This window comes from Rhinoderma darwinii, chromosome 1, assembly GCF_050947455.1.
Source record: "Rhinoderma darwinii isolate aRhiDar2 chromosome 1, aRhiDar2.hap1, whole genome shotgun sequence".
Lineage (NCBI taxonomy): Eukaryota > Metazoa > Chordata > Amphibia > Anura > Rhinodermatidae > Rhinoderma > Rhinoderma darwinii.
The window spans coordinates 338607690-338621108 of NC_134687.1; the positions used below are offsets into that span (position 1 = coordinate 338607690).

Here is a 13419-nt window from a genome sequence, read left to right on the forward strand (position 1 = left end):
TAATTTTACGCGTCGCTGTCAAGACACATAAAATTACTGCTTCGGCAAAGAAGTGCAGGACACTTCTTGGGGCGTAATTTGAGCAGTTTCATTAAATCCAATGAAGAACAGCTCCAAATTACACCCATAATTGACGCCTCGCAAAACGCAAGTACGAGCATTTACATCTGAACCGCAGGAGCGGTTTTCTCCTGAAACCAGCTCCGTAATTTCAGACGTAATGGTCGTTATCGTGTGCACATACCCTTAGTGTTAAGGCAACATACTGGCTGCATAGCCAGCTAAATCATTTCATAGAATTTTATGACGCAAATCACTTACGATCTAAATTCTGCCAAGCTTCCTGTACATGAGTCTCCTGCAAAGCATGTTGCCTATACTGTACCTAGTCTACTTTTTCCACACTGTGGTAGTCATCCTTGTCTTTTTAAACTTGAGTAAATATATTTATTTCTTATAATTTTTATTACACAATACAATTCTTTATTTAAATTTGGTCTTTGACTCAATTTTTAGGTTGCTAGTCTACGGTGGTTGCTAATGGATTTATGTCACCTCACATTTTATAATGCATTTACAGTATAAGCCATTTGTAGGTTTGAGCAACGGTTTCCAATGTTAAGTAGGTATAATGGGCAGTGTTTTTTAAAAAAAAAAAAAATGTGTTAAGAATCTTTTCTATTATTCTCGGCGTATTACACAGCCGTAAGCACGTGAGAAATCTTGCAGTTCTTCCTCCAATCCATCAGTTTCAGACAAGGTCATTGATGCTGAAGTCAGGTACCTAATAACATTTTTAAAATAGTTTTTTTGACAGATTATATTAATCAGAATTACAAAGTTCAACAGAAAGAAAAAAACAACTATGAACAGTTGTGTTGCATGTGGAACTTAGTGGCTTGCCTTGCAAAGTGGTTTAATATGTAATATGAGCATTCTGCAGATTTGGAGTACATTAGGTCATAGCTACCATTAAACAAAAAGCAAACACCGTTCAGCTGGTTTATAAAAGTGCTGGATTTTAGTTTCTGCTATATCATTTTTCTACATTCCTAATATTCACAATTCATTTGGACAGTATTGACAAACAGGGCAAATTTACTAATAGAGTCTAAGCTTCAGACAGGGTAAGCTTGTTAGAAGTTTAAAAAAAGAAGTCAGTGGTTCAAGCTGTATGTTAAACGTGACATCTAGCTACTTCCTTACTCCACCTATTAGTTGACACCAATTACTTGTGCCAAAATTGACACATGGTGTATCTGTCACCAGATTATCAAATCCCCATTGAATGTGATGTGCTGCAATGTAGATAACAGCAAAGTTTTTTTCTGTTTTTTTTTTTTTTGAAAAATCATCATTTTTGCCCATGTTATGCGCAATTTTATATTTATGCTAATTAGCTTTTCAATGGACAACTGGGTGCGTTTTCTCGTATTACCAACTGGGCATGTATTGTGTTTTTACCAACTGGGCGTTGTGAATAGAAGTGTAGGACGCTGACGAATCAGCATCATACACTGCTCATCGTTCCCACCCAGCTTCTTTCACTAGAGACACAGCGTGACATCAACCACAGGTCCTTCAACCTTGTCGTCGGAAGAGAGAAGACACCACAGCTACAGGCGTCCAAAAGGTTAATATGCTCGTCTCTAGGGAGTTTACTATGCTTACCTGCACATGGTGATGTGGCTGCAAATTCAACTGTACGCCGGGAGCTGTGGTGTCTTCACTCTTCCGACACCAATGTTGAAGGACCTGTGGGTGACATCACTCCCAGCCAGCATCACCCAAAGGTCCTTCAACCTTAGGAAATCAGGATTTGATAATCTGGTGACAGAGCCTCTTTAAGCCATGCTAACTTTCCACTCCACTGACAAGTCACACCCTTTTGCCAGTGTCTAAAACCATTAATTAATGCAGTGCACGGCCTGTATGCCAGAGTTGGTGCATTTTCCGCAGTAAACCTACCAAGATATTTATCCCCTCAGATTTTGCCAGCTCACTGAGTATAGTAATATCTGCTCCCTCATACTATGAAAATGTGCAGAGCTCAATAGCTCTTTATGCCAACAGAAATATTTTTTTACAACAAAACCTACAACACAAGGAAAGCGGACCAGGTTAATGTAAATCCCAGTATTACGGCATAGTTGTAGCACTTTCAGAGCAGGACTATGACATTTTACCCTATTCTTTCCTCCAGACAAACATCTTGGCAGCCAGTCGGAATCTAACAGCCATTCCAGATGTAAATTCAGGGTGTAGGGTGTTTAATGTTACATTTTATTTTGGGCTTTAAAGTGTAAACTGCAGGTTGCTTTGTGCTCACTGTATTAAGCCAGTGTACCTAGTGAAGCTGTAATTTGGCTTCCAAGATGTCTAAGAACCCAATACCTCTGCCATGTGCTTCAGTTTATCCAGAGGGTGTGGTTTTTTTTCCCTTTAAAAATTGTATAGAACCAAATAAAACAATGCTCCATAAGACACTACGCATTGAGGTTAATCTCTGGAAGCAATACTTCTAGGGGAGAAACTCTGCATACAGTGAGTCAGAACCCATGTTGCAATACACAGCCCCAAGTTCTACTGTCTTACGTTACCTGACATACCAGTTTTGGCAATGGAGAAGCCACAAAACCCGAGTTTAAGGGTACAAACAGACACTGGATTTTCCAGATCATTGCGGGAACTCCGCCGTGTATTACAGAAGCAGTGGGTAGGATTTCAACAAATCTCATCCCCACACTGGAAAAATATACACATAAATTGACCTGCAGTGCACTTTCCACCGTAGCATGTCAATTCGTGTGCGCAGCTCTTCCGTTGCAGGTTCTCATTGAATTCAATGGGGTGCTTAAACCCGCAAGCAAAGTGGTGTTACGACATTGGCAGCAGAACCAGTGACTGTAAGTAAGGGATAAAATCTTACCCAGAGTTCCCTGCTTAACCAGTCCAGCCTCCCTAGATGTTGCAGGCCATGTGACTGCTACAGCAGTCACATGGCCTGCAGTGTCATCCAGGGAGGCCAGAGCAGTAGTCAGAGGAAGGAGGGGGGGGTAAGCACGTGCCATAATTTACGCCTGGAAACCGCAGAGTTTCGGATGGCTTTCAGGGCGGTATACACTGCAAAGTTTGACACTGCATATCCTGAATATGCGGTGTGCGTTCCTACCCTTAACCTGACGTTTGCTACCCTGGTCACAGACATAGGTGGCCTAAGTGGGTGTCCACAGTAGCTAGGTACTGCTACCACTATGTAGTGCATGCCTCATTAGAGTGAGGATTTGTCTTACTTCAGGGGCACCATTCATTGAAATTCTCAAATAGAACCAGTGTGCACTACCTAATTTAATATCGGTTTTGTTGATCAGTTCTATGAACACAGGACCTTAACACAGACCAATCAATGCAGGTAGTTTATTAATACAAAAGGTGCACAAAAACAGTATAAAGAGTAGCATTTACACAAAATCAGTGATACAAGTGACATATTGGCATCAACACCCAAGTGTAAGACAGAGGCCAATGATAGACAAATCCTCATAACTGCAATGTGGCCCGTTACCACCATTTGTCCCTCACAAGTCAGCACAAGGGGTTGGAAGTGTAATAAACGGTGTAGTATTAGTTAGGGTTTGCCCACTTCATTTACCAAGTGTAAATTTCTCATTCCTTGTTGGCAGAGTCACCTCCATCAACTTGTTGCTCCCCATGTTGGCTATCAGCCAGTTGTGGGTAAAAGGGACCTACCAGCCAATTTAGTGGAGTGTTGTTAACCAAGTAGTCCATCACATCATCCATAGAGTCCTTCATTTTTGTGAACTGGTCCTTACTGGTGGTTAAGAGGCCATCAGACATTTCTCTGAAGGAAGAGGCAGAACGGAAGTTTTGATAGACATCTGCAGCCAAGGCACTAACATTTTGAGCTTTGTTCTGAATGTTGTTTGGAAGTCCTTGAACACTTGTGACCAGGGAGAGACATGTGGTTTGCAGTTGCTGAGTGAGGTGTCGGGCAATATTCAGAGTGCGGGATTCAATTTGCTGTGAAGGGAAAGTAACATATTACACAGAAGTTCAGTGTACCAGATCTGATCTAGCATACATTTTATAGAAGGGACTTACCTCAGTGCTTTCAGTTTCTCCACTATCTTGTCCTGTGCCTTTTGTCCACTCCACCCACTTATTGTAGATTTTCTCCTGTGCATCGTGGATTTTGTGATTAGCATCATTCATGTTCTTCCTTGCATATTCAATCTTAAAGAGAACAGGGTAATGTTTATATGAAAGATGTGGGAGAGACTACAAAGATTACCCACCCTCAATATGGATTAAACAGTAAGCCTGGTATGCATTTACAATATGAGTTCTAGCACCAAAACCCACTTTTCTATACAGTACTCCCTTTTCAGGCAGCTTCACCACCACCCGTACATACTCCTTTTATCAAGACAATCTATGATGGCTCTAGAACAATTTAGCAGGTGGTACTAGACCTAGTACACAAAATATGGTGCCTTAAAGGGCAACTAATGTTCAGACATGAATGACACATCGGAAGTCTGGACTGGTGGCAGTCTGAGCACTGAGACCACCAATCACTAAAACTAAGCACAAAAGTGCTCAGCTGCTTAGCTTGTTTGGCTCTCAGGAAATCAGTTTAGTGGCGTACGGACTTAATGAGCAACCACGGCTTGCTTCATGCGTAGGGCAGATGTGGCTGACGTGTACCACTGCTTACAGACCTTGCCAGGGTCCCAGTCAATCTGGGGGATGCACTTTTTGGTCATCTGCCTCCCGTTCCCTAGCTCTACAAGAAGCTCATTTTCTGCACTTCTGCTGCTGCCCTAAAAACTATCCTGCAAACCTGGCAGGGCCCAGACATCTCATTCCTCAGTTTATTTTAGAAGAGTTAGTCTTTCTATTATGCATGGATTGGGTAAATGCCTACCTCCAAAAAGAGAGTATGGTTTCTTTGAGACCTGGCAGCCCACATAATAGGACCTTTACATTGCAAGTTAGAAAACACACGCATGTGCATTTTTTCATGCAGATGCTTTAAGATTAGTAAAGAACAGAAGCAGATTTACTAACCAGGTCAACAGTGTTCTGGAGCTGAGCAATGGATTCCTGACTTCTGCACTTCACATCCTTGATTCGGGTCAAAGCTTGTTGATAAGCACGTTTGCGGGCCTTCGCCGAGAGGGATCCCAGACGAACATAATAGCTTGGCTGATCAACGGACAATTCAAAGCCTTCTGTTTTTGTGGCTTCCTTAACTAAAATTGAGAAATTAGTTATGCCCACATAACAGTACAAGCCACATTTCACATGAATTTCAGCCTAAGGGTATGTTCACACGGCCTATTTACGGACGTAATTTGGGCATTTTACGCCTCGAATTACGTCCGAAAACGCGCATCGATAGCGTTGACAAACATCTACCCATTGAAAGCAATGGGCTGACGTCTGTTCACACGAGGCGTATATTTACGCATCGCTGTCAAAAGACAGCGCGTAAATAGACGCACGCGCCAAAGTAGTGTCATGTCACTTTTCAGACGTAAATGGAGCAGTTTTCCATGGAAAGCCAGCTCCAGTTACGTCCGTAATGGAGACGGCGTTCAATCGCCTGCACATGCCGTTACGGCTGAAATTACGGGGCTGTTATGGACGCTGCCATGTGAACATACCCTTAGGCGGGATTCACACGACCGGGTCGTTCCCGAGCCCGAGTGTCGGCCGGTAAAATCGGCCATTTTGCCCGGCCGGTTTGCATAAAGTTATGCATCCGTGCCGGGCCGGGCAGATCCGGACAGTGACATCAGCGGCAGCTCCTGAAGGGGAATCCCCATGTGTTCGGGGATTCCGCTTCAGGAGTTTCCCCTGATGTCACTGCCCAGATATGGACAGAGACATCAAGCGCTCTGTCCAGGAGCGGAATCCCCGAAAACACGGGGATTCCGCTCCTTCAAGGAGCTAAAGTGCGGCTAGCACATAGCAGAGCGGGGAGATACCTCCCTGCTCTGCTATAGTGGCGTCGCTAGAGTAGTAGCAGCCGCAGCAGCAGCTGCTGCTACTACTACTACTACTACTACTACTACTACTGGCGCCATCGAAGGTGTCGCCGAGCCAGGGTGCTTTTAACAAGCAGGGGAAGGGAGCCAGCGCAGCGCTCCCTCCACCTGCTGTACACCCCGGCCCTGCAACACAGTGTACAGCGATGCCATTCGTCAGAATGGCATCAACTCCTCCTCCTCCTCACATGCACTCTGCGCTGTGAGGAGGAGGAGATAGAGCGCAAGCGCCGGGAAACCCGGTCATCACTCGGAACACATTCCGGTGATGGCTGTGTAATACCCGGCCCCATAGACTTGTATGGGAGCCGGGCGGCCGGGTGCCCGGGCAAAGATAGAGCATGTCCTATTTTTTGACGGCCGGATTTTCCGGCCGTCAAAAAAAATCGGTCGTGTGAATAGCCCCATTAGGGGTCTATCATTCCTAATGCAGCCGGGTGCCGGCCGATTTATGAACGGCCGGCACCCGGCCGGGAAACCCTGCCGTGTGAATGAGGCCTTAGGGTGAACTCACATACTAACTAAAAATAAAATATACATCTTCATAGGCATCTGCTTGGTTTTCCAGATAAAGACACCTTACTTTTAGAGATGCAGCTTCTAGGTAAAGTATATTTATAGAAGCTACGCCTCGAAAAAAGAAAGTTTGATATGAGAACTGCCCCAGTGGGTAGGTCTTGATCTAGGAGGCCTCAATAACCTCCAGAGAGGCTCACGTGATGTTACTTACAGATAATTTAACATTTCCCTCCTATGCAAAGGAGTTGTACCTCTGATGAGGTAACTACCAAGTGCGCTGCAGGGACCAAAATTCACATACCCAAGCTTGGTTTAAAGCAGGTTTCAGCTTACCCAACTCTTCGTCCGTTGGGGGCAGGTATTGTTCCAGAAGAGTTTCAGACTTGGTTAGTGCAGCGTCCACACGATTGCTCATAATCTTTACTACACTGCTACCCAGAACAGTGTTAATGCTGCCGTTCACAACAGACTTGGTCATCGCCACACTATCCTGCACAGCCACCTTAGTTTTATCAACTACTCCTGTGAAACCCTGAATCACAGCATCTTTGGCACCAACAACTGCTTCTGAGGCGTTCGCTACAACCTAGGAAAGGGAAAATAAATTCATAGATTTTAGATTCATGCACACCAAATCAACTCCCACCCATCAATTGATACTGCAGTTTTGCAATCTAGGTTAATTGTAATTACATTTATAAGGGACCATAGAATTATTTTAAGGGTATGTGCACACACAAAATAAGGAACGTCTGAAGATACGGAGCGGTTTAGAGAGAAACCAGCCTCTGATTCTCAGGCGTTACGCAGCTGAAAATGAAGCTTCTTTTGAGGCGTTTTTCATAGTGTTCAATAGAAAATTAGCTACAAAAAAAGCCGCAAGTGACATGCACTTTCTACGGAGAGTCTTTTTACACTCAGTTTTTTTAAAACAGCGGCGTAGTCACCCCGTATTAACTAAACGCTGTTTCTCCCATTGATTTCAGTGGGCAGATGTTTGTAGGCGTTCAGCTCCCTTTTTTTCAAAGGCATAAACGCCCAGAAATACACCTGAAAACACTGCGTGTGAACATACCCCAATAGTTACCTTGTCAGTCGGCTGATAGAGAATAGGCAGCTTCTCTTCAATCTTATCCAGTCCAACGCAGGCAATGGTATTAGCCATAGCAACTGAGGGAGGAGAAAGCGTGTAAATATTCTCAGCTTCATTCGTACGTCTTTACCAGGACCTTGGCTAGCTTGCTAATACAGGGACGGTTAGCCAACATGACATGTAACCCACTTCCTATGCTAGGATGGAACGAACTGCAGATCTCCTGGCAGAAGCTTCTTATGCTGTCTGCTTCACACTAAGGATATGTGCACACGATAACTGCATTTACGTCTGAAATTACTGAGCTTTCTTCAGGAGAAAACAGCTCCGTAATTTCATGTACTCGCGTTTTGCGAGGCGTCAATTACGGGCGTAATGTGGAGCTGTTCTTCATTGGAATCAATGAAAAACGGCTCAAATTACATCTCAAGAAGTGTCCTGCACTTCTTTTGACGAGGCGTCTTTTTTACGAGTCGTTGTTTGACAGCGACGCGTAAATGACAGGTCATCTGCACAGTACGTCGGCAAACCCATTCAAATGAATGGGCAGATGTTCGCCGACGTATTGGAGCCGTATTTTCAGACGTAAAGCGAGGCATAAAAACGCCTCGTTTATGTCTGAAAATAGGTCGTGTGAACCCAGCCTAAGGATGGATTCACACGAGCATGTTCGGTCCGTAAAGGACGGAACGTATTTCGGCCGCAAGTCCCAGACCAAACACACTGCAGGGAGCCGGGCTTTAAGCATTATAGTTATGTATGATGCTAGGAGTCCATGCCTCGCTGCGGGACAACTGTCCCGTACTGAAAACATGATTACAGTACGAAACAGTTGTCCCGCAGCGAGGCAGGGACTCCTAGCGTCGTACATAACTATGATGCTAGGAGCCCGGCTCCCTGCAGTGTGTTCGTTCCGGGACTTGCGGCCGAAATACATTCCATCCTTTACGGACCGAACATGCTCGTGTGAATCCAGCCTTACTGTATTAGCACACATTGCCTTGCTCACCTTCTATTTCTAGACCACCTTAAAAAGAACATTCACAAGATTATGGCATACCCATAGGTTCCCATAGACATCAGAACCACACATGCAAACCATCATTTCAATACAGAGTAATGCCTAACCCTGAAAATCTAAACTATATAGTTACTCCCTTTCATTGGTAAAGAAATGCACTTTATACGTAAACATACTTTGAGGCTCAAGTTTCTGGAGGATTGGCATGGCACTGGTCACAGCCACAGACGTGATAGTCCTCACACTTTTCTCTGCGACATCACATACAGACTTCAAGTACGGATGGTTGTCTCTGGTGTTCACGTAGACAGAAGACACCATATCATAGGTAGAGCTCACCAATGGGAGGTTTATCAGCCTTACCACCACATTCTAAAAGGAACAAAGAGCAGAACACGCTGAAATACAATGGAAGGCCAGGACTCGAAACATGCCTGTAAATAGTCCCTAATAAAGAACAGAAACCTCGTAGTCATATTCCGAGATTACAGGAGTCGTTTTATAAAGCAGAACCCACAAAGGGTTAACAGGAACACATTGATAGCCAGTCCTCTGGATAGGGCACCAGTATGGGGGAGGGGGGGGGGGGCTCTTACACCAAACACTGCCAATCAATATAATGAGAGGGGACACCACAAGCATTAAAGGGACAGCAGTGCTCGCTGGAGCAATACAGCCCCTCTATTGTGATCAGCTGGGTCCCGGGGGTATTCCAGATACATCTTAGGAGGTTCTCAGAACCAGACAACAGTAAAGCCCAACCTGAAACCACCAGTAGATTACTAATAGTAACTATGGAAGTTGTGTGTTTCCACTGCTACATATGTACTCCACTCAGCTGAGAATACTTACTGCTACATATTACTGTCTGATTGAATAAACCTTACACATAAATAACATGTTATAGACAAATCAATATAAAGATCGCATGCGTTTCCTATGACTGATCTGTGGCACAATTCACACTATAAATATGTGCACTGCATTGACAAGACTCTCAGCCATAGTATACATCTATTAGTAACAGGGTGGAGATGCCAATAGCAGTTTCTTCCTTCCACCATACATAACACGGCACTTAATAGTTACCTGTTGCTGCTGCTCCTCCACCATTTCAGCCATATTGCTAGGTAAAAACCTATAGAAAGCAGGAAGCACAGTCAAAGACAAGAACTGACAACAACCTCAAGACGCCGAACAAACACGCACAGAACTAATGACATCCACCTTACGCCTCCACAGCCGTAACAAACAGCAAACTCTACGAGCAGGGAAGAACGAATGAGGGAGCTTAGGGAGTCTGCGTATTTATAGGCGGATAGCCACGCCCACCTGACTAGGCGCCGCCACCTAGAATCTGACTGGTGAGACGGCGCGGTGACGTCATGCAGTCTGCTCTCCTGAGTGCTGGAAGTGTGGCGGCGCGCGACAGGCAGGGGTCCAGGGTATGAGGGAGTGCGTGTGTGGAAAGAGCATAAGTCAGCGGCACATTGTGATTTCTACACTGTATGTCCATGGCAATAGAGCAGTTCATGTATTGTTCCAGTACAGGCTAGATAATAAGAGATGAAGCTGGTGAGGAGGGATTAGCTTTTATATTAGTTGCTCTATAACAGAGGTCTCCTGTGCTGGAGAGCCGCAGGTTCAAAGCAGCTCAGCAGCTGCAGCTCAAATTTCATCCACTTTTCAGTCAATAGAAACTCTAGAAAAGAAAACCCGGCATTGTGGATCCAGTGTTAAAAAGTGCCCTTCAAATGAACTAAAAAGCGTATTCTCGGGGCGAATTGAGGAACATTTGGCGTGACGCTGAGGAGCTGCGATGGATATTATCTCTACTCGTATGAGTATAAATCCCCTTAGTAAAGATTAGCCTCTTATTACATTTCTCTGTAAAATGAAGCTTTGAATTTGTGTTTAGCTTGTAAATATAAAATGTTATAGAACTCGGCTTCTCTTTCTACTTCACTAAGCAGTACACGGTGGCGCCGGGGCCTCACCACCCGTAGTCGAAGCCCATGCCACAATACAAAATACTGCTCAATGTAACGCTGTCTTCTGCAGAACATTAACCCCTTAACGCCCTGTGACCTACTAGTACGTCACGGGCGATGGCCTGTTAACGCCAACTGACATAATCGTACGTCATAGCGTTAACAGTTTTAAAGCAATGATAGCTTAACCCCTTTAGGACTGAGCCTGTTTTGCCCTTTAGGGTATGTTCACACGTAGTCAACCAAAACGTCTGAAAATCCAGAGCTGTTTTCAAGGGAAAACAGACCCTGCTTTTCAGACGTTTTTTGACCAACTCGCATTTTTCGCGGCGTTTTCACGCCGTTTTCGCGGCGTTTTTTACGTCCGTTTTTGGAGCTGTTTTCATTGGAGTCTTTGGCTATGTTCACACGGAGTATTTTGGGGGAGGAATATCTGCCTCAAAGCTCCAAACGGAATTTTGAGGCAGATATTCCTCCCCCAAAATACTCCGTGTGAATAGCAATTATCGCACCGTTTTTCGCCCGCGGCCATTGAGCGCCGCGGGCATAAAACACGCTTTCTCCTGCCTCCCATTGAAGTCAATGGGAGGTCGGACGCGGAAGCGCCCGAAGATAGGGCATGTCGCTTCTTTTTCCCGCGAGGCAGTTTTACTGCTCGCGGGAAAAAGACGCCGACGCCTCCCATTGAAATCAATGGGAGGCGTTCTCGGGCCGTTTCTGCCGAGTTTTGCGACGCGGTTTCCGCGTCAAAAAACTCGGCAAAAGACCCCGTGTGAACATAGCCTATGAGAAAACAGCTCCAAAAACGTCCAAAGAAGTGTCCTGCACTTCTTTTGACGAGGCAGTATTTTTGCGCGTCGTCGTTTGACAGCTGTCAAACGACGACACGTAAATGACAGGTCGTCTGCACAGTACGTCGGCAAACCCATTCAAATGAATGGGCAGATGTTTGCCGACGTATTGTAGCCCTATTTTCAGACGTAAAACGAGGCATAATACGCCTCGTTTACGTCTGAAAATAGGTCGTGTGAACCCAGCCTCAGGACGAAGCCAATTTTTCAAATCTGACGTGTCACTTTATGTGGTAATAACTTCGGAATGCTTTTACCTATCCAAGTGATTCTGAGACTGTTTTCTCGTGACATATTGTACTTTATGTTAGGGAAAAAATGTGGTTGATAAATTCAATATTTATTTGTAAAAAACACCAAGATTTAGAGAAAATTAGCAAAAATTAGCATTTTTCTAAATTTAAACGTATCTGCTTGTAAAACAAATAGTAATACCACAAAATACTAGTTTAGATTTCCCATATGTCTACTTTATATTTGCATCGTTTTTTGAACGTGCTTTTATTTTTCTAGGACGTAACAAGGCTTAGAACTTTATCAGCAATTTCTCATATTTTCAAGAAAATTTCAAAAGGCTATTTTTTCAGAGACCAGTTCAGTTCTGAAGTCGCTTTGAGGGCCTTCTATATTAGAAAGTCCCCATAAATCACCCCATTTTAAAAACTCAACACCTCAGAGTATTCAAAATAGGATTCAGAAATTATTTTAACCCTTTAGGCATTTCACAGGAAATAAAGCAAAGTAGAGGTGAAATTGACAATTTTTTTTTTTTTTTTTAATGAAATTCATTTGTAATACAGTTTTTTCTGTAACACAGAAGGTTTTTACGATAGAAACGCAACTCAATACTTATTGCCCAGATTGTGCATTTTTTAGAAATATCCCTCATGTGGCTCTAGTGCGGTAATGGACTGAAACACAGGCCTCCGAAGCAAAGGAGCACCTGGTGGATTTTGGGGCCTCTATTTTATAAGAATATATTTTAGGCACCATGTCAGGTTTGAAGAGGTCTTGTGGTGCCAAAACCGTGGAAACCCCCCCGAAAGTGACCCCATTTTGGAAACTACACCCCTCAAGGAATTTTTCTAGGGGTATAGTTAGCATTTTTAGCCCACAGGTTTTTTTGCTAAATTTATTGGAACTGGTCTGTGAAAATGAAAATCTACTTTTTTTCTGAAAAAACATACGATGTTTTAGTTTTTACAAGGAATAAAGGAGAAAAAGCACCGCAAGATTTGTAAAGCAATGTCTCCCGATTACAGCAATACCCCATATGTGGTAATAAACTGCTGTTTGGACCCACGGCAGGGCTCAGAAGGGAACGAGGGTCATTTGGATTTTGGAGCACAGATTTTGCTGGAATGATTTTCGGTGCCATGTCGTGTTTGCAAAGCCCTGGAGGGACCATAACAGTGGAAACTTCCCAAAAGTGACCCCATTTTGGAAACTGCACCCCTCAAGGAATTTTTCTAGGGGTATAGTTAGCATTTTGACCCTACACGGTTTTTGCTGAGTTTATGGGAATTATGCCGTAAAATTGAAAATCTAAATTTTTCGAATAAAATGTAGTTTTAGCTCAGATTTTTTCATTTTTACAATATATAAAGGAGAAAAAAACACCCCAATATTTGTAAAGCAAACTCTTCTGAGCACAGCAATAACCCATATGTGGTAATAAACTGCTGTTTGGACACATGGCGGAAGTTAGAAAGGACGGAGCGCCATTTGACTTTTGGAGCTCAAGTTTTGGAGCTCAAGTTTTGCTGGAATGGTTTGCGGGTCACATTTGCAAAGCCACTGAGGGGCCAAAATAGTGCAAACCTGGCAAAAGTGACCCCATTTGGGAGACTATACCCCTCGTGGAATTTAT

General features: G+C 43.9%; 1 pseudogene; it reads right to left on the bottom strand.

Moving 5' to 3' along the window:
- Positions 1–681: 681 nt before the first annotated feature.
- On the bottom strand, positions 682–9844 carry LOC142750412 (perilipin-2-like; annotated as a pseudogene).
- Positions 9845–13419: the final 3575 nt, after the last annotated feature.